Here is a 25,795-nt window from a genome sequence, read left to right on the forward strand (position 1 = left end):
AAAGAGGGTTTAAAGCCAGCATATAAAAGGCACATAAGGAAGAGGCCAGGAGATCAGGTGCAAGCTTCTAGCTGTCCTAAGAGAAGTTGCATGGACAGAATTTAGTTCTTCCATATATGATGTGGGACAACATGGATGGAATATTGCCAACCAGGGAAACTCAGTCGAGACTTCATGTCCAGGGTTTTTATTGGGTGTCAGTTTCACAGGCATATAGCCCTCACATGGCTGACCTTACTCAGTTCCCTGCTCCTCCAGAGATCAAACTGATACTGCATGGTACAGTGTCCCCACCATAAATCCCATGAACCATTGTTAGCATAAACTATCTGGCATGGCTCAAGGCCTCGAGTAAACACAGGCACTCACTCATATGATAAGGGATATTCCAAAAGCTTAGAGGTTATTTCCCAGGAGCTGGTCAAGGGCCAGACTTATCTATGGAATGTGCATGATTTGAATAAGCCAGACCTGCTAAGTCAATCCTTCATTGCACATGTGTCAAAACCATTCTTAGTTCATGGGCCATGGACTGGATTTGACTGGAGACTCTAGGCTAAGGATATGTAAGTTACTTTCTTTTTTCCTGTTAATGCAAACACTGCTGTGGGAAACCACCTCATACATGCTTTATGGTATACACACACGATATATTATGGGAACAGTGACTTGGGTACCTTACCTTCCTTCAGAAATAAAAGTGAACTTGGAAATATGTAAAACACATGACTCTCTTTAAAATAAAATCAATCTATACTGTTAATCACTAGGAGTTAAAAAGTATTCATTTAGATGCAGAACTATAAAATCTCAGCCTTTCTTAGTAAGAAAACTGAATTTACAATCTAGGGAACTAAATATAAAATCTGTGTCAAATACTACATTAAAGCAAAGGTCTCAAGAAATATTAAATTTGAGTATCATATGTTGAGTATCAATATTAAATATCAAGTATCATAAGCAGCAAATTGCTGTTGTGTTTTGCTATTACATATACAGAGAAAGGAATTTTATCAAATTGTTTTATTTCACATTTTCTGGTAATCTGAACTGTAACCTTCGTGTGAATGAATGTCATGGTTATGAAATGTTTTAGATAATCGTGGGAAGTCAAAACAAGACCAACGTAGGAGGCTATGGTAGTTCACAAACTGTACTTATTGTTAATATCTTCAAATGTAGCTGAATTTAAAACAAAATATGGACTTTGTTCTATCTAGAGCCAATACTTTGTTTTACGATAAAAACATGAATGCGATTTTCCAGTTTGGGGAAAAAGCAATTCAATCTTCTATCTCCCAGCTACAAATGTCTATAATAAGCTTCCAGCGTTCAACAATTTTTAAACCTAAGTATGATGCAGAACTTTTTGTAAAAAGACTTACATGTGGCTGTTGTTATAAGCAATGTGTAATTTCATCTTTACTAAAGTGATAAAAAGTATAAGTTGAAAAAAAAGTGTAAGCTGTTTTCTCAAGATCTGTGCCAATCTTTGGTATTATGTGATGGATATGAAATGGCATCTAATTGTGCCAATTTGCATCTCCTTGACTACTTAGAAACCGAAAACATATTTTTGTGTTAATTGACTCTTTGGCCCTCTTTCAATATAGTTTTTTCCCCCCATTAACACTTTATGTAATCTGAACACTTCCTTTGTTGCTCACTGGTAGACACAGTGCAAGTCCCCAGCAAGTCTATGGCTTTTTTTCATATTTAGTGTCTTTGGTCATATTTAACTAGCTAAATTTAATAGTCAGATGCATTGATCTTTTCCTTTATGGTTCCCTTTGTGGTGTCACATTCAACTTCTTCCTTACACTGGGTCATACTTTCCTATATGTCCTTCTAAAACATTTTTAGGTGGTTTCTGATCCACCAAGTTTCTTTTTGCATGTGGTGTGAGAAAGAAATGTAATTTGGTTTTTCCCACGTGGACATGCAATTGACCTCATATTTATTGAGAAGTCCTTTGTGTCCCCATTTTCTGACATCCGGAATACTCAGTACCTGGCTTCTGGACCTTTATTCCATACCACAGATCTCTGCATCTGTGCTTGGGCCACTGGGGCTCTTCTACCACGACAGCTCCCTAAGTCCTGCTGTCTTTCTTGTACGACAGGTGCTCCTCCCTCTTGTTCTTCCTTTTGAAAAACTGTCTTGGCTCTTTGTCTTCCCATATTAATTTGTTAGGCTTATTGAGTTCTATGAAATATTTTTGTTGAAAATTTCACTGGAACTTCAGGGAATTTAAAGAGAGCTGATGCTTTTAATATATTGCCTTTTCCCATCCTCAACAGGGGATATTGCTGCATTTATTCCAGTCTGCTTTAGTAAAATTCTTGCACATCTTTTACTGGGTGTACTGTTAGGTACCTTATAGTTTTTAATGTGAATGAGACTCTCTCTTAAATATTATTTTCAAGTAGACTTCTGAGTAGAAAGGGGCACCACTGATTCTTGCATATTTGGTTTTATATCCAAATACCCTTAAATCTCATATTAGTCATAATACTTCATAGTTTCCCTTGGACTTTCAAAAAAACCCCAATGATCTTGCCCACTAATAATAACTGTTTCTTACTTCCCAATGCTTAGTCTATTTCTCGTCTTATTGCACTGGCCAACATCCCAGTGCACTGTGGAACAGGTCTGCAACATCCCTCCTAGTCCTATTGCTGACTTTAAAGGAACATCTCTAAAATTGTATCATTAAGCTGTGATGTTAACCATGGGTCTTTAGTAAGTTTTCACTGATCACACTAGGGAAGTCTCTGTCTATTCATAATCTATCAAGGGGATGTTTTATTCGGTTTTTAAAATCATGAATGAGTGTTCCATTTTGTTGATTTTTTTTATCCCTGCATTCATTGAGATGATGTCTTTTCCTTTTCATCTATTAATAATGTGGCATATTGCATGAAGAGATTTTCCAGTGTTAAACCAACCTCTCATTTTGTCAATGAACTTTACTTTGTCATAATGAATTAATTTAATTGGTGAATTTGAAATGCTAACATTTAGGCTAAATCAGCCATGTTCATAAAAGAGACTGGCCTGTCCTTTTTTCCCCTCACATATCCCATTTAACTTTAGTATCAAAGTGGTGTTTTCCCATTTTTTTTATTCTTTAGAACAGTAATTACAAAGATTATGTTTCATGATGGTTTAATAGGCCACAATATAAACCATCTAGATCTGCTGGATTACTTGGAAATTTCAAAAAACAGACTCAGATTTATTCAATGATATTTTATATATACATACACACTGATTTACATTTAAAAATATCTAAAATTTAAAATTTGTCCATACAAATTCACAATGGCTTTATCATTAAAAAAGACCTTACCTATACCCTTACTCATATTTTATTTCTTTCCTGATATCAAGTTGTCTTTTTTATTGAAAAAAAAAAGATAGTGATAACCTCTATCACCACAGATTAGCTTAAATTTTTTTCCCTTTATGCCTTTTATGTCCTTTAAATTGTTGCCTGCCTCAAATCATAAAGATATTCTTCTATGGTTCATTATTTCTCTTTCACATTTAGACTATTTTCCATATGGAATTGATTTTTTTTCTGTCTGATGTAAACAGAGGTCTCTTTTTTCCATATGGATATCATACTCTAGATTATTTATTTAAAAGACCATCCCTTTGCCCATTGCAATGGTGTCCTGTGGTCATAAATCAGGTGACTTATGTATGTGGATTCGTGCTTAAACTTTTTATTCTATTACATTGGTCTGTTTGTCTATCCTTATGCCAACCAATGTAACAGTCTTAATTATAACTACAGTTTTGGTTAAAGTTGTGCAGTTTTATTGTTGTTCAGGGTTACCTTGGGTAGCCTTGGTCCTTTGCATTTCTGTCAGCTTGTTAACTTCTTCCCATACTGCTGGGATTGTGATAGTATCACACTGAAGTTAGGTAACAATTTACAAAATTGCCTTCTAAGCCATCAAAATGTCTATCTATACATTTATTTAGATCCTTTAAGATTTCTATGATTTTCAAAAATCTATTTCTAGGTATTTGATATTTTATGCTAGTGTACATGGTATCATCTTAACAATTTCAATGTTTCTGACACTTAGAAATGCAACTGATTTTTGTATATTGATTGTACCCAGCGACCTTGATAAATTCCTTAATTTAAATATTTTAGAGTCCTTTGAATTTCCTATGCATACATCCAGTTGTCTACAGGGTTTTCTCCTTTCAAAACTTTCTATGTTAGGCCTTCTTTCTTTTTTCAAAGATTTTATTTATTTGAGAAAGCGAGCGAGCACTTGAGAGAGCATGAGCAGGGGGAGGGGCAGACAGAGAAGCAGACTCCCCAATGAGCAGGGAGCCCAACATGGGGTTTGATACCAAGAAGGGCTCGATCCCAGGACCCTGCGATCATGACCTGAGCTGAAGGCAGATGCTTAACCCAGGTGCCCCTGTTAGGCCTTATTTCACTGACTAATTTAAACAGTGGTGGTTATTCTTACTAGACTTCAAAAAACTGAACTTTTTGCTTTGTTGACTTTATTCTGTGTTATTTCATTGACTTTGTCTATTATTTCCATGTTCTTGAGATTAGGAGTTTAAGTCATTTTCAGCTTTGCTTTTCTTCTAATATACATATTTAAGGCTATAAATTTCCCTGCACACACTGCTTTCGCTGTAACTCACAAGTTTTGGTATCTTTATTATGATTCACCTCAAAATATTTTGAAATTTGATGTATTCTTTGACAAAAGGACTGTTTGGAAATCTATTACATAATTTCCAAGCAGTTGGGGGTCTCTTTAGTCATCTTTTTGTTACTGGTTTCTAGCTTAATTCCACAGGATGTTGGATGAAGGCTTTTGATCTTTTGAAATTTGGTGAGGTTTTATGACTCAGCATAAGGTCAACTTTGGTAAATGATTCACATTTACTTGAAGAAAATGTGAATTATGTCTTTTTTGAGCAAGGGCTCAATATATGTAAACTAACTGCAGTTTAGTGATTATATCATCCAGATCATCCACTTTTTTTTTTTTTGGTCTGAGTACTCTATTACTATCACAGAAACTGTAAAAGTTTCCAACTACAGTTAGGGATTTATTTCTCTTCTGTCATTGTTTTGTATATTTTAAATTTGTTTTAGGCACATAGACACATAGGATTATTTGGTTGGTTGGTAAATTAATTCCTTTATCATTATAAAATGTCCTTCTTTATCTCTAGTGCTGCCTCTTGCCTTAAATCTCTTTGCTTGATAAAACTATAGTCATAGTATTCTCATTTGGTTATTTAATATATCTTTCCTGTGTATTTACCTCCAACCTTTCTGTGACCTTATAATGGTGTCTTTTGTAAGAAGTATGTAGGAGGGGGGCGCCTGGGTGGTTCAGTCATTAAGTGTCTGCCTTCGGCTCAGGTCATGATCCCGGGGTCCTGGGATGGAGCCCCCCATTGGGCTCCCTGCTCAGCGGGAAGCCTGCTTCTCCCTCTCCCACTCCCCCTGCTTGTGTTCCCTCTCTTGCTGTCTCTCTCTGCCAAATAAATAAATAAAATCTTAAAAAAAAAAAAAAAGTATGTAGGAGGGTAATCTTGATTCAGCTGATAGCTTTTCAACTTTAACTCCAGTAATGAACCACTTAGGGTGTTGGGGTTTATGTTTTGCAATTTTAAAAATTTGACCCACCTGTTTCATGTTTCCTTTCCTACTTCTGCCTTTAGTATTTTCCCCTCTATGACACTGTTACACACTCTACTACTGTGTTTAAGTCCGAGACTATACCAGGCATCCTTGACTTTAATGACAGTATTAATTTTACCACTCACCCAATGCTAGAGCCTGAGAGAACTCCATGTACCCTTCTTGTGCCTTATTATATGATGCATTTTAATTCCACAGCTATTTTAAACCCCACACTTTTACAGTTAATAATTATGTTTGGAAACATATTTACTATTTCCACTGCTCTTCATTTATTCCTGCATTTCGGGATTTCATCGGGGGTCATTTTGCTTCTACCTAAAAAATACCCTTTAACATTTACTTCAGTGCCTGCCTACTGGTGACAAATTCTTATTTTTCCCTGAGAAGTCTTTATTTTGCCATCACATTTGAAGTGTATCTTGCCCATGGCCCTTCTTTCCTGTTATCTGGAATGTGAGCCATCTTTTGATGAGAACAGAAGCCACATGCTAAAGACGGTGGGTCACAAAGAACAGAAAAAGCCTGTGGCCCCACTGATCTTGTGGGGTTACTGAACACTTGGACAGCCTACCTTGACAGCCTACTCAACAGTTTAAGCACAACTGTAACTTTGGTTCTCTTACCAGAAGGCAGGTATCATTCCTGATACAATGCCTTTGATCAATTCTGGAAACTTCTTAGCCATGTAGCTCTTTCAATATAGCTGTTACATATCTGCAACTTATACTGAAATAGTCCAGCATATGTTACATATGTGGACATAAGTGGACAAATACACATGTGTGTTACTTATGTAAAGTCATCACTCGGGTCTTGCTAACATTCTGATCAAGACAGTATAGTTCAGGATGGTCAGCTCACACCCTCATCAGAGAATTCATATTCAAGAGGAAAGTTTTCTTGGTACTGTTGTCTGTGTCTTGAAGAACATATAAGGCTTTGCTGATTTACACACTAAATGTCGACATTTTTTTTTTTTTAAGATTTTATTTATTCATCAGAGACAGAGAGAGAGGCAGAGGGAGAAGCAGGCTCCCCACTGAGCAGGGAGCCCGATGCAGGACTCGATCCCAGGACCCTGGGATCATGACCTGAGCCGAAGGCAGACGCTTAACCATCTGAGCCACCCAGGTGCCCTAAATGTCGACATTTTTATTGATGAAATTTATGGTCTGTTAACTAGAATGATGCACTTCAAAAACTGGCTCTGATGTTGAAATTAAAGGTTTCAAGATTATATGGATTGGCTAGTTGTACACACCACCCTTGCAAGTAGAGATCAAAGTACCCAGCTTGGCCTGCAGCCCTTAGCCTTTGGGAAAATGTCCTAATCCCCTAAAAGATCCTCTGTCCAGCCATGAACACAGTTTTGTTAAGGGTAACAGGATTCTGCTTCCTGAATTTTTTTTTAAGATTTTATTTATGTTTATTTGAGACAGAAAGAGCACAAGCAGGGGGAGGAGCAAGGGGAGAGGAAGAAGTGGGTTCCCTGCTGAGCAAGGAGCCCGATGTGGGGCTCGATCCCAGGACCCTGGGATCATGACATGAGCCAAAGGCAGACGCTTAACGGACTGAGCCACCCAGGCACCCCGGAAGGAATTTTTTAGGCAAGGTTGTAGTCAGAGCATCTCAAAGGGCCAAATGGGCTACAAGAACTGTTCTCTTGCTTAGTACCTGGACTTGTGACAGAAGTTGGTGTGAAACTCTTTTCATTACAATCTGGCTGTTGAGAGTGATTTGACGGGGGGAGTATGCCTGGGTTTTTTTGGGGGGCGGCGTTCAGTGCATAACATCGATCTACCAAGAATTGTACACAATTATATGAGCTACGGTCAGTTCAAAATAGCCCCACCCCATTCTATTTTCGACCTTCTTAAACTCCTGAACTCCGTATGTATAATTGGATCTTCCATTATCCAATTAATTCCAATTAATCTTTAATTTTTTCCGTCTCTTTTGTGCTGTATTCTAGCTTATTCCTTCTGTTGTTTCAAAAGTTGTCTTCAAGTGTGTCTGATATATATACATTAATAAATTTTTTCTGGTTGATATTAGAACAGAGACCGCAAGAGGGCAGAAACTTCTGTCTTGTTCACTGCTTTGCTACCAACACCTTATTGTGCTGGCACATTAAAGAGGCTCACAGTAATTTTTAAACTAAGCAAGGATACCATGAGAGCAAGACTAAGGGACATTTTAACTCTTCCTCATGGAACTCTTCCTCCCCCTTCACCTAGTTTTAGGCTCTGTTGCTCCCTGGGCTGCTAGGTGGAGCTCTGCTTCCCCCTTCCTGAGGCTGCAGCACCTGGGGTCTTGACTCTGTGCAGAGGTCTCAGTCCCAGCCTCCCTGAGTTTTGTCAGGTCATGTCTCTTTTGCTGTTCAAGTACCACAGTCCACTGGTGAGGCTAATAGTCAATATGATAACCCCCGGGGTCTGGGTAGCTTTTAGCTCCCGAGTTTACTACTCTGCCTGTTTTCTCTTCATTTCTGGCAGTTGAGATTTCCTTTCTTTTCTTTTGCAGTCAGCTATGTGTATTTGTGACGTTTTATTTGACATCTCTATGAGTTTGGAGCTATCGAATGGTGGTGGGAGGAAGATTGATGTTTAGTTCAGTCTGCCATGACACCAAGATTCCTGGAAACTACTCTGCGTGAGGGGGGAAAAACATAAACCACCAACTTGTTTAAGGCTACTGTTTTGGAGTTTTCTGTTACACTGTAGTCAAATTAAGCCACTAACTGATACACACTGAAAAGCAGAGCAAATGAAGAAAATACAAACTGAGAGTTGGAAGAAAATATTTAGTACAAATACGTACACGTATGAAAGTATAAAGAATGGGGAGAGAAGAAATTGCAAGTGGGGGACTTTGTGGAGTTCCTTTAAAACACAGTAACTGGGAAATAATTTGGATAAAACGCTCATAGGCAGTGAAGGTTCATATTCCATAACCACTGGACTGAAAGGTACCCACTAATCAACCAATTTTATTTGTATTAGTAGTATTGAGAATAATTCTCTCTACACTTCTACCTTTTATAAGGGAAATGAAATCAATAAAGACCCATATGGCTCTAATGTTTTCAGTGTGTGTCTCAAGTTATCAATGATTAACTGTGGCAAGTATGATGATGCAGAGACCTGCCTTCTTGTGTTGAGAAAATATTAACCTTTAATTATGGGACTTAATTCTTGGCTATACCTTTGCCATTTGATCTTTGTTTACTCTTCCCTACAACATCAGCATGATGTCAGTAAAACGTCACCATTTAACGTTCTGTTTTTCAAATCTATCCAAGGGTACAATTTAAACAATATTTCTAACAGAGAACAATCATATTTTTGATATAATACGTTGTTTTTTCTCAAATTTAAAGGGTATAGTATCATTTGAAACTAACTCCAAGACAGAAAATCTCTGTTGGCTCTAGTTCTGCTCTGTCATTCCAAGGAGACTGGGCTCAGGGTCTACCTTTCATCTCCCTGCTCCTACAGAAAGTTTCCCCACCAAACCTCCTCCCCCCCGCCCCCCCCCGCCAAACTAAGTCCCAGAACTATCTGCCTGTCTTCCATTAAGCAAGCACAGTGCTAGTATCATGTACTATCTCATGTTCACCATCCTAACAACTTCAGAAGAGTTGTACTCTGGTCTACCCTGAGCACTATCTCCAACCCCTCCTATCCTGTCTTTTTCCTACTGTTACAACATGTAATATGAAGTAGACATGTCCACTTTGTAGAGAGAAAATAATGTGATCACTTTCAGATGGCAAAAAAATAGCAGCGCTGTAACATGAACCCAGGGCTCTGATTCAAGATCAATACTCTTTTCTACTGCCATTATGATGCCCTTATACAATTTCTGATCATAATACTTTAATTCACCTTTAGTGGACAGTCTTCTTCACCCAGCAGTTATTTTCTTACTTTATTTTCTTATTATAAGGAAAACACTGTGAGGAAGTAAAAAATCCTTTGGAATGCAAGGGCAATTAAAAGTTGTTAAAAAAAAAAAAAAGCTGTTAAAAATAAGGGGGGAGGGTTGAGACCACGACCGGGATTTTTTGACATTTCTACTTGTCACCTTTGCTCCAGATTATTGTCCATTAAGTGGGGAAGGGATTCTATTTAAAAACAAGAATAAAATTTTATTCTTTCAACAAAATTTATCATGTCAGACACTGAACTTATGCAGATGGATAAACCTATCTATGTCCTCAAGGGGCTCATAATCTAAGAGGAGAAGACATGTAGATAAATTAGAGATAAATTTAGTGCCACGAACAGCATTAAGTTAGAATTGAGTACAAGACACATTTATGGCACCAAGACAAGATTGATTTTACCTAAGAGGTCCAAGATCTAGATCCTGTTAAGACTTGACACCTGGACTGAGTTTTGAAGAAAGGTATTTCCTGAGTGCTTAAGATGTGCACATAGTGTGCTAAATGGTTTATCTGGGTTATCTAATTCAATCCTCATTACAACTTAGGACTCCAGTTTACAGGTGAGTCCAGGTGGTTTAACCTGGAACTCACTCTGCTACATTTTATGCTCCAGTTTACAGGTGAGTCCAGGTGGTTTAACCTGGAACTCACTCTGCTACATTTTGTGCTCCATTGATAGAAACACAAAGTAAAACAGATCACTGGCTGCAGTCACATTGGTAAAAGGACTTATAAGACTATAATGTTCTCATTTACATACAAAGAATATGAAGTTGGAATGCTTCAGGAATTAGCCAAAGGTCACAGAGTGTACAGATATATTCTCATTCTCTCAAGGGCCTGGCTGGTGTATGATCACTTATTCCTTAAAATTTCTTCTATTCCTGCTTTCCCTTTAGCTCCTTCAAACACTCCATGGCACTGAGAGCTGTCGCAAATCACTTGCCAGGGGGTGAAGTCCTTAAATGAGTGCGGCACAAGGACACATGGCTGTATTTAAAATGAGATATTTACTATAAATATCAGTGTTTCCTAAGCAATGATCTGAAAAGACTGAGAAACAAGTAAAACAGGTTTGCCAACTTTTATGAACACTGCTTCTTACACACTCAACTTATTCTACATAGAAATAAATAAAAAGCATGGATTCAAATCCCAGGATATGCAACACAACTTTAGAAAAGGCTTTTGCTCTGGTCTATCCAGAGCACGCACCATCTCTAATTCTTACCGTTAACATATCCGTGTATGGCACAGCCACACTGAGTTTGTCTAGCACTATGATTAGTCTTTTTTCTAATGCTGGTGCCTTTGTAAGTCTTCTATCCGCCTTGTTTGAGCTGCCTGAGATATGTCCAGTCATTTTTTATATATAACCGGACAGTACAAAATATTTATCTTGTTCAGTTTGAAGCTAAAAATCTGACTGCTTGGGGCGCCTGGGTGGCTCAGTCGTTAAGCGTCTGCCTTCAGCTCAGGTCATGATCCCAGAGTCCTGGGATCGAGCCCCGTATCGGGCTCCCTGCTTGGCGGGAAGCCTGCTTCTCCCCTGCTTGTGTTCCCTCTCTCGCTGTGTCTCTCTCTGTCAAATAAATAAATAAAATCTTTAAAAAAGAAAGAAAATAAATAAATAAAAATAAAAATCTGACTGCTTGTGTGAAAATAGTTTGAATGACTTCCTTTGGTTCATAATAAAAACCATCATTTTCATTGTACATGCAGTTTTAAAAACATACTTTGTGTGAAAGGTTCAAGGTGGATGACTATTAGGACTGGCTAAGATTCTAATGTAGATAACAGTGCTCAAGGCTAAGTGTGCAACTATAATCTCATCTTCTGGTTTAGGTTTAACATACAAATACAGAGAATGGTTATGAAATTTTCTTGGTATCACTGTGTTTATTTCCCATCTTAAAGTGAAGGCCCGTTATAAATCCTACTGATTCCAGAACCATAACAACATGAAAATTGACAGGAACCAAAAAAATATCAGCAAACTTATCAATAAGTACAGAAATGAACATTTATTTGACAGCACAGCATACATTGGTTCTGAAAAGGTATGAAAAGTCAGAATCACACATTAATCACACACTTCTAAACAATTAACAGATGTTCCCTTCTAGACTGCCTCCATATTTGAGGGTAGACCTGGTCCATGTATTTATTGTCTTCATCTCCACAAATGACTCAGAAGCACATCCTGAATATGAGCCACCGCACCACATCTTGCACTCAGGAATGTCCATCACTTTTTCTGCTCTGTGATTACAAGCAACTTAACTTTTCTGAGTCTCCGTTTTCTCAACTGTAAAATGCACTAATAAGTTACCCTGAAGGGCTGCTGCAAGGCTGAGATGAGAGCATATATGAAAGTATCTAGATGAGCATCAGTACCACAATTGGTGTTTCACATACACTGTGGTATTTATGAATACTCAGTAATAATGAAAGACATATTTAAATTCAGTGACAAATTCAGAACACCCAAGGACCAAGGTTTGTTTGTGCAAAAACGAAGAATTGATAGACTTTCTTTTTACTGTTTTATAATTAAAAAAATTAGTCTGAATAAATGTCTACAAGAAATCTTTAAGTAACTATAAAATTTGAAATGATGAGAAAGTATGTGGTCTGTTCCTCAAAGTTTTTTTCTTCTTTCTCAGTATATAAAACACCAGTGTCATAGAATCAATGGCATTTCTTAGCTTTGATGAAATCTAATTTTAAAAGATTAAGAAATAATATATTTAGGTTAATTTATGTATAATACTGAAAGTGGAAAGGGCCTCCCTAAAGATAGACAACAAAACTCAGAAGCCACAAAATATTACATAATACTTTTAAATGAACAAAAAAACCATGATGGATAAGGAGGAAATATTTGCAACACATATAACATAAAAAGACAAAAAATGTCCAAAGTACAGTGTCTAGAAAGCAGTAAGAATAAATTAGCAAATCAACAGAAATATGGACAAAGGGTATAAATATGCGATCCAGAAGACAGACAGAAAGAAGGGAGGGGGGAGGAAAGGAGAGAGAAAGAGGGAAGCCAATAAAGATATGGAAATATGTTAACTTCCCCTAAAGGAATGCAAATAGGAGGTACTATGCTCCAACTCTGATCCGCAAAACTGATTGATGGCCCTCTGGCAAGGATGTGAGAAGACAGGCATTCTCTTGTACTGCTAATGCAAGTATGAACTGGCACAGACTCCTTGAGATTAATTTAGCAGGATCTCTAAGTATTTTAAACAGACATCTTCCTTGACACAGCAATTATACCTTTACAAGTTGTCCTGTACAAACAGTTACACTAGGCATCAAAATATTGGCATTTTGCAGAACTGTCTATCATAGTGAAATATTGGAGCAACCTATGGGTGGGTCTACCAATGGGGAAGTAAACATGTTATGGCACATTGATATATGGAACTAAAAATTAGTGATGCAAAGATATGAAAAGTTCTCGAAAAGGCATGAAAAAGTACACACTATATATAGTATGATTCCATGGTGTTAGAAATCCTACCCATGCCAGTAGGGTGTACGTGTGTGAAAACACGGAAGGAATTTGGAAGGATGCACACTGCTCACAATTTAGAGTGTAACAGAGAAGATGATGTGCCATGTAAGACAGCAAAGGGGTACCTGCACATTTTACTCTAAATATTACAGAACCAAGGACCAAACGTTTTAGAGTTATCTGAAAACAAAAAATTTGACCATACCCAGTCCCCAAACTCTATTTCTCATTCATACTGATAACTTCACTTAAAAGTGATGCCGTATTCTGGTGACTATGGAATCTTTCTGTGCTACTGACTACACGCTGACAATACTTTTAAGCAAATGACTGTTAAATATAAACTGAGCACCCAAAACAAAAAATTTCATATGTAAGCTATAGACTAAGGAAAACTTAGAAGGTCCAAATGAAGGCAAATGTATACCTTTGGGGGGACCTTTTATACTTTTTCAAAAAAACCCTAGAAGATTCCCCCCTGGGGAATTTGGACTCTCAAAATTTGCATGGAGAACAAGCAGCAAAAGGAACTTTCTTAAACTAAAAAACAAAACCAACAGCTCAAACCCTGTCTTTAGATATTTTTACGCAGAAGGACAAATACTGAACATAGCTTAATAGTCTTTAAAGAATCACTTTGAAATAAGCAAGGAAAAGGTCAGAACTTTTAAGCCAGTTATAATTACGTCTGGTTATAGTCCCAAGACAGTTAAGTAGTTGAACAGGTTCTACAGCTAAGATTGGATTCATGGAACACTTAGCCTCATAGGAATAACATGTATTAAATTATAAAAATACCCTTGGGACTGGTTCTTTTCCATAAAATTAAAGGAAGTTAAGGCTGATATAAAAAAGTAATCCTAATTTATACACATATAAAAATCCTAAATGTGAAACTGCTGCTGGTTTCATAATAGACTGGCAGTTTTATGAAGAATTAAAAGTTATTAAAAAAAAAAGAAAAACCCATGTGTCATTTTAATCCAGAATTTGATACTAGCAAATTTTAGCTTAAAAAAATATCTCAATATGCTTTAACAATAAAGAAATTATATAGTTGCTTATTATAATTTTGCATAAGATTTTGCACTGAATAACACTCTGACCTTTACCAAAAAGTAGAATCACTGTTTAAAAAAACAAATAAACAGAACTAAAGGAAAGCTCTCATGTATCACAGATTCTACATTTTAACTGACTTTTTTTGATTATTGAAGTCAATAGGAGACATTGGTTTGGAACCCTACATTTCTACTACAGGGAATCAATGAGGTAAGAAAAGGTATAATGAAAGAAAAGTTAAATAATTTATGCCAAAGCTTAGCAAATAATTATGTGATGTATCAAATCTTCACACTTGACAGAAAATAGTTCAAGTTTGTTTGTTTATTTATTTATTTAGAGAACAAGCGTGCGCTCAAGCAAGCGAACCGGAGGGGCAGAGGGAAAAGGAGAAAGAATCTTAAGCAGGCTCCATGCCCAGAAAGGGCTGGATCCCACAACACTGAGATCATGACCTGAGCCAAGATCAAGAATCAGACGCTTAACCAACTGAGCCACTCAGGTGCCCTGAAAATAGCTCAATTTCAGATCATATCCATCCAAATTTATCAAAGACATCCAACTTTATATTATATTCTCTACCAATCAATAAATGGCAACTGGTAAATAAGGGAGAGAAATGGGGACATTTTAACATTTATTTAGATTTTGTAACATTTAATACTTATAAGTACATGTTCATCAGAAAAAAAATTATTTTACATTTCCAATAAATATAGAGTGCTTAAAGAAATCAAAGCATGTGTTTTCCTGTAAGGGCTGGGGACAGCTCAGAATAACTTGGAATGTTTCACTGTATTAACTGAAACAAGATAAATACTTAAATCTTAGCTATCTTTCACGCAGAGCTTCTTCTAAGTGACAGAGTGGGGCACAGCTGACAGCCCCTATGAGCAAAGGCCCTGTTATATCCTCAGGAAGATACATGATATACACATATAGACACATGACCATTAAACAGAAGAAAAAAATCAATGAATTAAAAAACAGCCTAAACCACAAGATATGCTAAATATTTTTTTAAATCTGAGAATATAAATGAAAAAGTCTATTATTTTATTCACTGAGGTTCAAAGGTGAATTGATGGGGAACTCCCAAATACACCTACTTTGAAAATTACATTTTATAAAATTACCTTTCGATTAGATAATGCAAGGTTCTTCTTGAAGTATTATAAACTATAAAATAATTTAAGCATTTGACAAGTTTCAAAGGAACATGTAGCAATCACTGAAATATGTTTTGCATCCAAGTACATAATAGAACAGCTCTCAGTAACAAATAATGAAAAATTACCCTATTTTATTGAACAAATAAAATATAATTAGACAAACAGCACTCACCTTTTCAAGAACAAGTCTCCATACTTTAATTTCACATTTTTATTTAATTGTGAATTTCTCATAACAGGAAGACATCTTCCACAGGAGAAGCCTCAAATGTGAATTCTAATTCAGGATTCAGGCATAGACAAGGGTTTACAGACGCTGGCCAAACTGCTAGAATAATGTGTACTTCTTAAGCAATTTTGGTTTTGTGGTTGTTGTTTATTTTGTTTTTTTAACTCATCAAAAAATGAAAAGTTACTGGAATTGAAAAACAATGCTACAGAAAATTTTAAGTAGAGTATTTTCAATAGAAGCATGAAACGTGAAAGGATCATTTAAGCCAACCAAAACATAGTTAGAACTAATTATTAGGTATTAGCTTATCTTTAAATTATTTGAAATGTACGGCACAATTATACTCTGGGGAAAAATAACACATAACAAACATGTTTTTAAAATAATAATAGCTACCATTTATCAAGAGCTTAGTGAAGTATTATTTTACTGGTATTAACTCATTCAGCCTCGTAACAATCCCATTAGGCAGGTCCTGTCTTAGTTAAGCATACAGAGGCAACTGAGGCACAGGGGGAGTCTTAACTCCCCCACAGTAACACAGCTGGTCAGTGGCAGTCCCAGAATAGGAGTGCAAGAAGCTGGCCTTCAAAACTCTTTGCCACTAAATCAGTGTTGTCAAAGACGCAAACCATTTCTATTAAACCAGAAAGGTGGTGTCATCTTTACTGCTAAAATAAAAACGAGTTATGTCTAATTAGACATAACAGCAATTACTGATTGAACACCTAAAATGTGCTACGTACTATGATCAGGCATTGTAGCTGGTATTAATAACAGTCAACATCTTAGCAATTACTGAGCGCTTAATGTGACAGGCACTGTCCTAAGGAGCCACTTTACATCCGTCATGTAGATCAATCCTTACAACAGTCCTGTGGAGTGCATGCCATACCTATTTTGCAGATGAGAAAAGCACTGAAGTGTGAAACAGTGCCCTACCCTCCTCCAAATCACATAGCAAATTCACTGGTAAAGCCCATGTTTATTAAAGCACACCGCAATGCCTACAGATCTGACCCCAACTACCACATAAGGACATTTTTTTTTTTTGTCCTAATACCTAGAGTCTTATCTCATGTTCAAGATATAACAACATAAAATAAAAGGATAGGACAGTAATTTAAATTTAAATAATTACATTAAAAAATCAAGCCTCTGTGTACTATTGCCAAATCCTATATCGTTGTTAATGGTTGATATTCCAAGTCAGCTGAAGTAAACACCCACCTCCCAGCCAATCCATGTATTACAGCTGAGTGTAGGATGTTTACATGAACTGCAACTTGGTTTAAAGCAGGACTTACAAAACCCTTTATTGTGTTTATACTGGTCCTTTACCTGACAGTCAAATTTATATCAAAGTACATATGATGACTTACTTTTTTAAGAAGATAATTTTGTAGAATCTGTTGAAAAAAGAACTGGTACAGTGATCCACAGAAATGAGGCAAGAGTCGGGAGGTATTTTGAGATCAAGTTTAGAATCCAAGGGAAAAGGCAGAAGTGATATTCTTTTCACTGAAATAATTTATGGCAATATATGCAGACATCCTGTAAATGTTCCAGATCTAAATGTGGCTGATTTTACAGCCTCTCATCTTCCTATACCCCTAACAAGTGAACTTGCATTTATAGGAACCCATTTAGTGGCCAGTATGATGCCTTAATCACCCATTCTTCCTCATTAAGAATATTCCCATTTGGGGTAAAATACAAAATGAATAAAACAACTCTGAGGAGCTCAAAGCTTAGCTGTAGTCTTTCTTGTCCTCATTTTTCATTTCTCTTCCCCTCCCCTGCGCCTCTCTGCATCTCCCCCACATTCATAATTCAGACAATTTCACTGCAGGAACATCTTTCCCACATTCTCAGATCTCTTTCTACCTTGCGCCATCCTAGGTGTTGTTAAGTTACCCCACAGAAATCCCTTTTCCTCTTTCTGCATTCCTCTGATTAAACTAATATTACCACAAATGCCTCTACTAAGCATAACAAGTGGCCTTATCGATACACTTGCATTAAAGAGGAAATCCTCAAATTTGGAAGTAAAATTAAATATAAGAACCACTGCTGGCAAACTAAAAATCTTTGGAATTTTACAGGCATCTGAGGGCCTTCCAGAACCTCCTAAGTCTCTACATGGCCTGGCCTCTTGTCCCCTTTGGGCTACTTTTCGTGGAGTATCAGGTCTCAGGATTAAACACATACACACACACACACACACACACACACACACCCTTTATTTTTTCTAAGAGTACTGTTTTTGTTTCAACTACTCTTACTGCAACAAAATTTTTCTTCTGCTTTTCTTTGCAAATATATTCATATAGTGTTTTTTGGGCTAGCCAATTAATCTGATACTTTCTCAGGAGGAAAAATGGGTCTCAGGTTTCTAACAAACCTTTTTAAAATCAAATTTTTGGATTACAACATGTTTTTAAGTTGGGGATTTAATTTTTTTTTTTTTTAAATTCAGTTGTTAAATGGGCAAATTCCAAAAAGGGAAAAGAATGTAAGATGAGCCCCACAGTTCTGAAAGCATGGACCCAGAACAGAGGCATCAGTAGCACCTGGGAATTTAGGGGGAAAATGCACATTCTTAAGCCCCACCCCAGACCTCCTGAGTCAGAAACTCTTGCAGGGCCCAGCAATCTGTGCTTCAATTAATAAATTCTCTGAGTAATTCTGATACATACTAGTATTTGAAAACCAGTAGACTAATTATTTCACCAAATATGTTAGAAAGTCAAAGCAAAGATAGCAGTGAATGTCAAATTATTTGGAAGTTTGTAATATGCTACAGATAAGAAAAAGCCAACATCGAAACATGTATCATATGTCCACACATCATTAACTGAACTTGGGAAACCATGCTAGAGACTATTTGAAACAGCATAATTTTAGAAAATAATTAAGCTCAGACTGATACTCAAACTTAAAAAAAAAAGTCCTGAATACATGCAACAGGTAGAAGCACACTCACTCAATGAATGAAGTTTTAATCAGAGGAGTGAAAGGGAGCTGGAGTCCGGAGGTGCTACATGCAATGAGGAAGGCATGTCGGGAATTCAAGTTTACCACACACTTCTGGGTCACCCCAAGCCTCTGACTTGAGGTGGAAGGGACTCAGGTATTAAGACCAACGAGGATCCATCCAACAATGTGATGTTAACAAAGAATATCTGTACACAATAATATCTAACTGGAAATGAACTTGACACAATTTGGTAGTTCTTTGCTTAAGAAAATAATCCCTAACTAATCTCAAAATATTTATTAAGGAAAAACACCTTGTCATTTTCAGAATGGTGTTCAGTAACTTAAAATGTTTTATTTTTGATATTAATTTGATAAAAAAAATCTTAGTTTCTGAGCTTTCTAAGACCTGTCAATAAAGACCATGCACTTCTCCCTAAAAACTAAATCAAAAGCTAGGGAAACAAGTTGTTACAGGTTTACTGGAAAATACTGACAATCTAACATTTTAAGGCATTTGTTCTAAATAATCAATTGCTAAATTTGCAGGCCAGTGGGAGTTTGTGGTCCTTCAAAATTGTTAAAACACGAGGAAGTCATCTGCAAAGGATTAAAAGACTGTACTCAAGTACACTGAAGCAAGGGCATCCAGAATTAAAGTTGACATGGTCTCCGATCCACCTCATCAGGGCAGAACAATATAGAACAAATGTTACATAACACCGATTGTACCATTAATCCTGCAGCATCAAGGGATAACTGGACTAGCTGGGCAGAGTATAACAACTCTGCCCTTCTTTTAGCTTGGATCTGGGCTATCATTTTGAAAAACCTTTCACATTCAACTGTGCAAATTATTAAACTAGGCAGTTTCTATCCATTTTACTGAATTTTAAAGCAATAACAAACTTTTTCATAGGAAATAAACAATGTCACCTGGTTTAACAAAATAATCCTATTACCAGAGAACTCCTTCTGCCTTTTTGAGGGAGCACTTCTGGGGCTCTCAGAGATGGCTCTATCCATTTGCAGCTATCTGGAACCTAAAGCTCCCAGTGCGATAAAACAGAGAGTCACGGAATATGCAATAAATCTGCTTCATTAAGAGTTCAGTAGGGATGCCTGATGCATCTAATTGTCAAGCTTGAAAATTATCCTTACAAGTTGCCAAGCTACTTGCATCTGAAGCAACGAACTATCCTCCCTCCCACCACTCCTGACCAAGTAAGTCTTGTAAACCACCACTCTCACAAAGGAGCCTTTAAAAATAAATGCTGTAGCGTGGATACATCTGGAATAGCCACATTATGACCCAAACTGTCATTTGCTCATCTGGATTGAAAATAAAAGGATACAGTAGATAGTGCTGCAATAACATAAAATTGTTATTAGAATAATCCGATACATAAACGTTTATGCAGGAACATAGAATTATATAAAGATAGAATGTCCCTGCCCTCAGAAAGCTTGTCATGCAATCAAAAAAATACGTATTTAAAATTAGGTTAGCAAGAACTTTATCTTTTGGTTTAATTATGTACTGAACCTAACACAGTATGATGTTTAGCAGTTTAATAATAATAAATCATAAAAATACCAATGCTTTATTGAAGAGAAAAATTTCAACAAATGTTTCCCAGTGTCTAATAGACAAATAAAAATAAGAAAATAAATTTTAAAACTCAGAAAAGCAGCTGCTATAAAATTATACACAATCAATTAGTCCACATTGAATGCCCTCTGAGAAAAGCCCCGTATTATTCAGCTCTGTAGGGAAGCCCGAAAAATAGATACAGTACACCTGCTCACAAGGCATCCATACTCTAATGAGGAAAAGGCAAGCGGTAACCTGAAAATACCTGGGAAGACACACTTACTGAAGGAAGACAAGCACAACCACTAGGAAACACTGTGCGCAGGCTCGATGGTCTGCAGCCATGCATGTTTCGGACAGGGGAGCTGTGACGTCACTCGGGGTGAGGTGTGCAGGAAATTAGGGAGGCTGCCAGGACGGAGATAAAGTTCATGCGCACACCTCTTCACTACAGAGAAATTGAGATTTCTAGGTTTATGTTGCAGGGCTGTGGTCGTGGTACCCCTAATCTGCAGAACTCCTAAGGAATTTCTAAGGGAGGAAATCAGTCTCCTGAACTGTGGGAAGTTCAACTCCAGCCTACCTGGAAAGGCAATAAGGAATAACAAGTTCACTGACAGTGTGAAAACCAACCTAAGAACTGCCAGCGGAAGCAGAGTTTTTCACTAACTTCTCTCAGGCCCAGCAGCAGCAGCAGCAGCAGCAGCAGCAGCAGGACCTTGGCTCTGGGGCGCGCGGGCCTGGACCGGCGCAGGGTGTCCTGCCATCAGCGCCGCAGCCCACACTGCCCTCCGCACAGGGGCGCTCTCCCAGACAGCAGTAAACGAAGGGATCTAGACGTTTCTGGCGTCTCCCGAGCACTCAACAGCCTCACCAATTCCACCTCTTGGCACAATCAAGTGATGTCTGTGAATAGCCGGTAGCAGCAAACATCTGACTGAAAGCTTTGCCATGTCTTACAGCTTCCAGTCGGGGATGTTTACAACAACAGACTTTCTCAACAAGTGAGCAGAAGGAACAGACAAGCATGTAGCCTGTCACCTTCTTTATCTAATGATCTACAGGCTCTTTAGTGCTGAATGATGTCCTGTGACATTCTGGGACAAAATAATAAGGTTAATGTTATTAATTAGTTAGCAAGAGAATATGTGGTTCATCAACTGCAATTCTTCCTAAACAGACTGATTAACAAAGCAGATATACATTATAAATTTAACTCGGTAAATATGCAAAATTAAAGATACTACCCACTTATCCTACATGAAGCTATTTTTCTACTTAATACATGCAAAAATGAGTTTTTCTCTCCCTAAACCTAGAGTTTCGAGATTGTTAAGAAACAACACAGTAGAATGACAATCCTAATCCCCTAATCATCAGAGAGTGACCATACATCCACCCAAACCAGTCTGAATTTATTTATTGAAGATTTTATTTATTTATTTGACAGAGAGAGAGAGAGCACACGTAGGCAGAGTGGCAGGCAGAGGGAGAGGGAGAGGGAGAAGCAGGCTCTCCACTGAGCAGGGAGCCGGACGTAGGGCTCGATCCCAGGACCCCAGGATCATGACCCGAGCTGAAGGCAGCCGCTTAACAGACTGAGCCACCCAGGTGCTCCCCAGTCTGAATTTATGAGTGTTGCGCTGGTATTATTATTAAAAGTGACTCCCTTCATTAACAAAAGTGTCCTAATTTAGACTGCCAATACAGTGGGTTTTACTGGCAGTAGATCTACACTGAGTAAGAGTCTAATATTTTTTCCCCTATACCCATTAGAGTTAGGTTAGGGATGTACAGTCCATGGAAATAAACAAAGCCAAGTGGAAAATAAGAGGAACAGACCAGACTCATGACCTTGGCTTTGTTTATAAAGCAATACGCCAAAACCATTTTGTTTCCCATTCTTTTCCTACTTACCTGAGAGAAGACTAGCAAAATATAGTAAATCTACACCCCACTGAAACCAAGACTTGCTTTAATCTAAAACACATAGAATTATTGTTTCTTAAAAAATATTAAAACAATTGAGTCTACAATTAAGTCACAGTGATTTCCAAGAAATGAACATACATACATCTATAAGCATGTGTGTGTACATACACACACACCCCCTATAGGATTAACTACTGAAAACACCAATATACACGGTAACTACTGAAAATACACTAATTTTCCAATATCAATTTTTTTGGAGTATGGATTTTTCTGGAGTAAGAGATTTCAGTCACTGATATTTACCCTGTGATAATATTTAAAGGTTGGTCTGTAATAGTTTTTGTTTGTCTAAATATTATAAATAACTCTTACCTATTACAGAATATAGAAATAATGAGGAAAGTGCATGTGGTCTCTATGGATACAAGATGACCTTCATTGTTTCTGAAGACAAATACTTAAAAAAAAAAAAAAAATCCAGTGACTATTTACAACAAAGACTATTCAAGCTGTTCTACAATTGAAAAATTGCAGATTTAAATTAGAAAAAAAGAGTTATTTCATGCCTAGGTAGGCAAAGGATACTCGACTAATTAGGATGCTGCACATTAAGTTGCAATGAACCAGTTATTACCAACTCTCTCCTTTAATTTCCCTCTCTGTTCTCAGTTTAATCTTTTTAGAGGTTGATCACAAGAAAGACACTTTTATCAGAGCTACTATAATTAACTCATATGCATAATACATAGAAACTTTTCTTCAGGGTTATGAGGTAATTCTGTCAAATGCCATACATTTGTATAGGATGTATTTTTGAAGACAGCTGAAAAGTAAACATACAGAAGTTGGATAACAAAGTATGTTATAAGAAAATCAATTACCAAATACATTTTAGACACCATCTTTACTTATAAAATCTGTATTTCATAAATGTTCTTTACTTTTGTTCTTTTATTCATAATCAAACACACAGTGGGGCACCTCGGTGGCTCAGCCGCTTAAGCGTCCGACTCCTGGTTTCGGCTCGGGTCCTGATCTCAGTGTCCTGCGACTGGGCCCTGTGTCGGGCTCCCACTCAGTGGGAGTCTGCTTGAGATTCTCTCTCCCTCTCCCTCTGCTTCTGCCCCTCCTCCAACTCATGCTTTCTCTCTCAAATAAATCTTAAAAACAAACAAAAAAGCACACACAGTAAGCTGTGGCTAAAGGTTTACCATTTTTGATTTGATTTCCATCTTTGTCACAAACATTATTTAAAGTATTTGAGAATTACACTTCTTATTACCACTTTTCTGTTTGCAAATACTTATAAAAATGGGCAAAATATACATTACATACAAACAAGTTATTTTAACCTTCAGAAGTTATCCACTTATATCTAATTTAAAGTATTGTTTTCAAAAATAGGAAATCAGGGCACCTGGGTGGCTCAGTAGATTAAGTATCTGCCTTTGGCTCAGATCATGATCCCAGAGTCCCAGGACGGAGTCCACTGGGCTCCCTGCTCAGTGGGGAGTCTGCTTCTTCTCCCTCTGACCCTCCCCCTTCCCATGCTCTCTTTCTTTCACTCTCTCTCAAATAAATAAAATCTTTTTAAAAAAAGGTAGGAAATCTACTTAATGCTATACTTGAGAAAGAGAATCCTCTTCTAAAAGACAAGAGGTATAAATGACTCTCCTACTAACTTCTCTTTTCACAGTATTCTTACATTGTTTCCTTGAAGATATCTCATCTGTTCAATCAAATCTTTATACTTCCCCTAACACACTAGCTGTGTGACCTTGAGTAAGTCACAACCACTCAGAATCAGTTTCCTAATCTGTAAAATAACAAAACCTTGTAACATGGAATTAAAAATACTGAGTGGTTGTGAAGATTAAATAAATTATAGGAGTATAAGAGCATATCTGAAATAATAAAGCACTACATGACATTAATAGTGTTTACAGGTTTGCACTCACACTTTCTTGAAAACCTTCCCCCTGAAAGCAAAAGTCTCCATCTGAAAGACCTGACAACTGTGAGGGTGTGTGAATACAGAGTTCTACAGAATTTTCCTTGACATGGCATTAACTAATGCAGGCGAAAACAAGCAAGCAAATAAACAAAAACAAACCACTGGCTTCATTCCCACCAAATAGACCAACTAGGCCCATCTATGAGTGATGATATAATGACAATAATAGTAGAAACACTATTCTTTGTTTTTACTTTTCAGTTAAGAAAACCTTATTTAAAATGTTAATTTAAATAACATTTTAAGAATTACTGTGTAAACTAAGTCATAACCGAACTCACACTTACCTGCTCAAGTGCAAAAAAATAATTTAGTCGAACAGTTGCATTAGTTACAATTAGTTTAAAGACTCAAAAGGTCTTCTCTTTCATTGATAAGTATTATCGAAAATCCCTGTGATATGTGAATAGGTTTCAAAGCAATTGGAACATTCTTTTTTTTTTTTTTTTATTAAAGATTTTATTCATTTATTTGACAGAGAGAGGCACAACGAGAGAGGGAACACAAGCAGGGGGAGTGAGAGAGGGAGAAGCAGGCTTCCCGCCGAGCAGGGAGCCCGATGCGGGGCTCGATCCCAGGACCCTGGGATCATGACCTGAGCCGAAGGCAGACGCTTAACGACTGAGCCACCCAGGTGCCCCAACAATTGGAACATTCTTACAGCAAGTTCATATCAATGTGCATCTGCAAATTAAAAATCATTTGTAGACGCACCTACAAGGTCCGACTGCTCACTCTGTAGCTAACTGAAGGTCACTAAACGGGCACAGCAGCCACAAGTGTACCAAGCGTATCCAACATACGTGAAGTCGGATTGCAGACTTCTCCAGAGCTGGGCAACTCTGACTAGCCTCCACTGCTTCCCACTCCCATTTCTGGCCACTGGCACCACTTCGGGCTGTGCCGGCTCCTCGGGCACCGGGACACACCTTCTCCAGCAGCTCCATGGCCCCCTCACCCACAGCGGGCAGTGGCACACTCTGAGGCGGGCTGCTGAAGTCGATACGCAGGGCACAGCACATCTTCTTGCCTGTACTCAGCACGTCCCGGATCATTATGCAGAGACCTCAGACTCCAGTTACTCTTAGTGAAGCCCTGGATGAGCCAGGCTTCCACTTGGCCATCACAAAGGGGGAAAACACCCATAGGCACTTCTCAACCAACCAGTAACCTTTTACAGGCACACCTTTTGGGAAGCCTTGGCCTGGAGAATTATGGAATGATTAGCTGTTTCAGGCACTGCTCTAGGTGTTGGGGGAGAGTGGTGAATAAAGCCAGTAAGATACCTATTCTCCTAGAAATGACAATCTAAAGGAAGCTACAGGTTGGATGAGGTGGTGAAAGGAATTTAGAAGAACCAATGATGATTTTTAAGGCAAAAACCAAGACTGGATCCCTGTTTCAAATGACACTGCTAGTGGTACAGATGAAGAGCTGAAGGGCAGGGGCGGGGAGGTGGTAAGGGACTGATGAGAAGGCTGTTGTAGTGGTCAGATCATGAAGGCCTGCTTCAGATGATGAGGACTTTTAAAAAAGGTATAGGTAAGAGACTTACTTAAAGGTAGAAATCTTCACAGATTCTTATGTTAATGGTTTGATGACAAATCCTGAATGGTTTTGTTTTTTAT

General features: G+C 37.6%; 1 long non-coding RNA gene across 1 annotated transcript in view; it reads right to left on the reverse strand.

The window, feature by feature from the left end:
* Positions 1–17,523: 17,523 nt before the first annotated feature.
* LOC115937703 (uncharacterized) overlaps positions 17,524–25,795 on the reverse strand; it is a 26,372-nt gene continuing 18,100 nt past the window's right edge. The window contains exon 2 of the long non-coding RNA XR_004072946.2: positions 17,524–23,313. This is a non-coding gene — a long non-coding RNA (uncharacterized LOC115937703). The remainder of the gene's footprint in view (positions 23,314–25,795) is intronic.

Source organism: Leptonychotes weddellii, chromosome 4, assembly GCF_054177405.1.
Source record: "Leptonychotes weddellii isolate Sample4059 chromosome 4, ASM5417740v2, whole genome shotgun sequence".
NCBI lineage: Eukaryota > Metazoa > Chordata > Mammalia > Carnivora > Phocidae > Leptonychotes > Leptonychotes weddellii.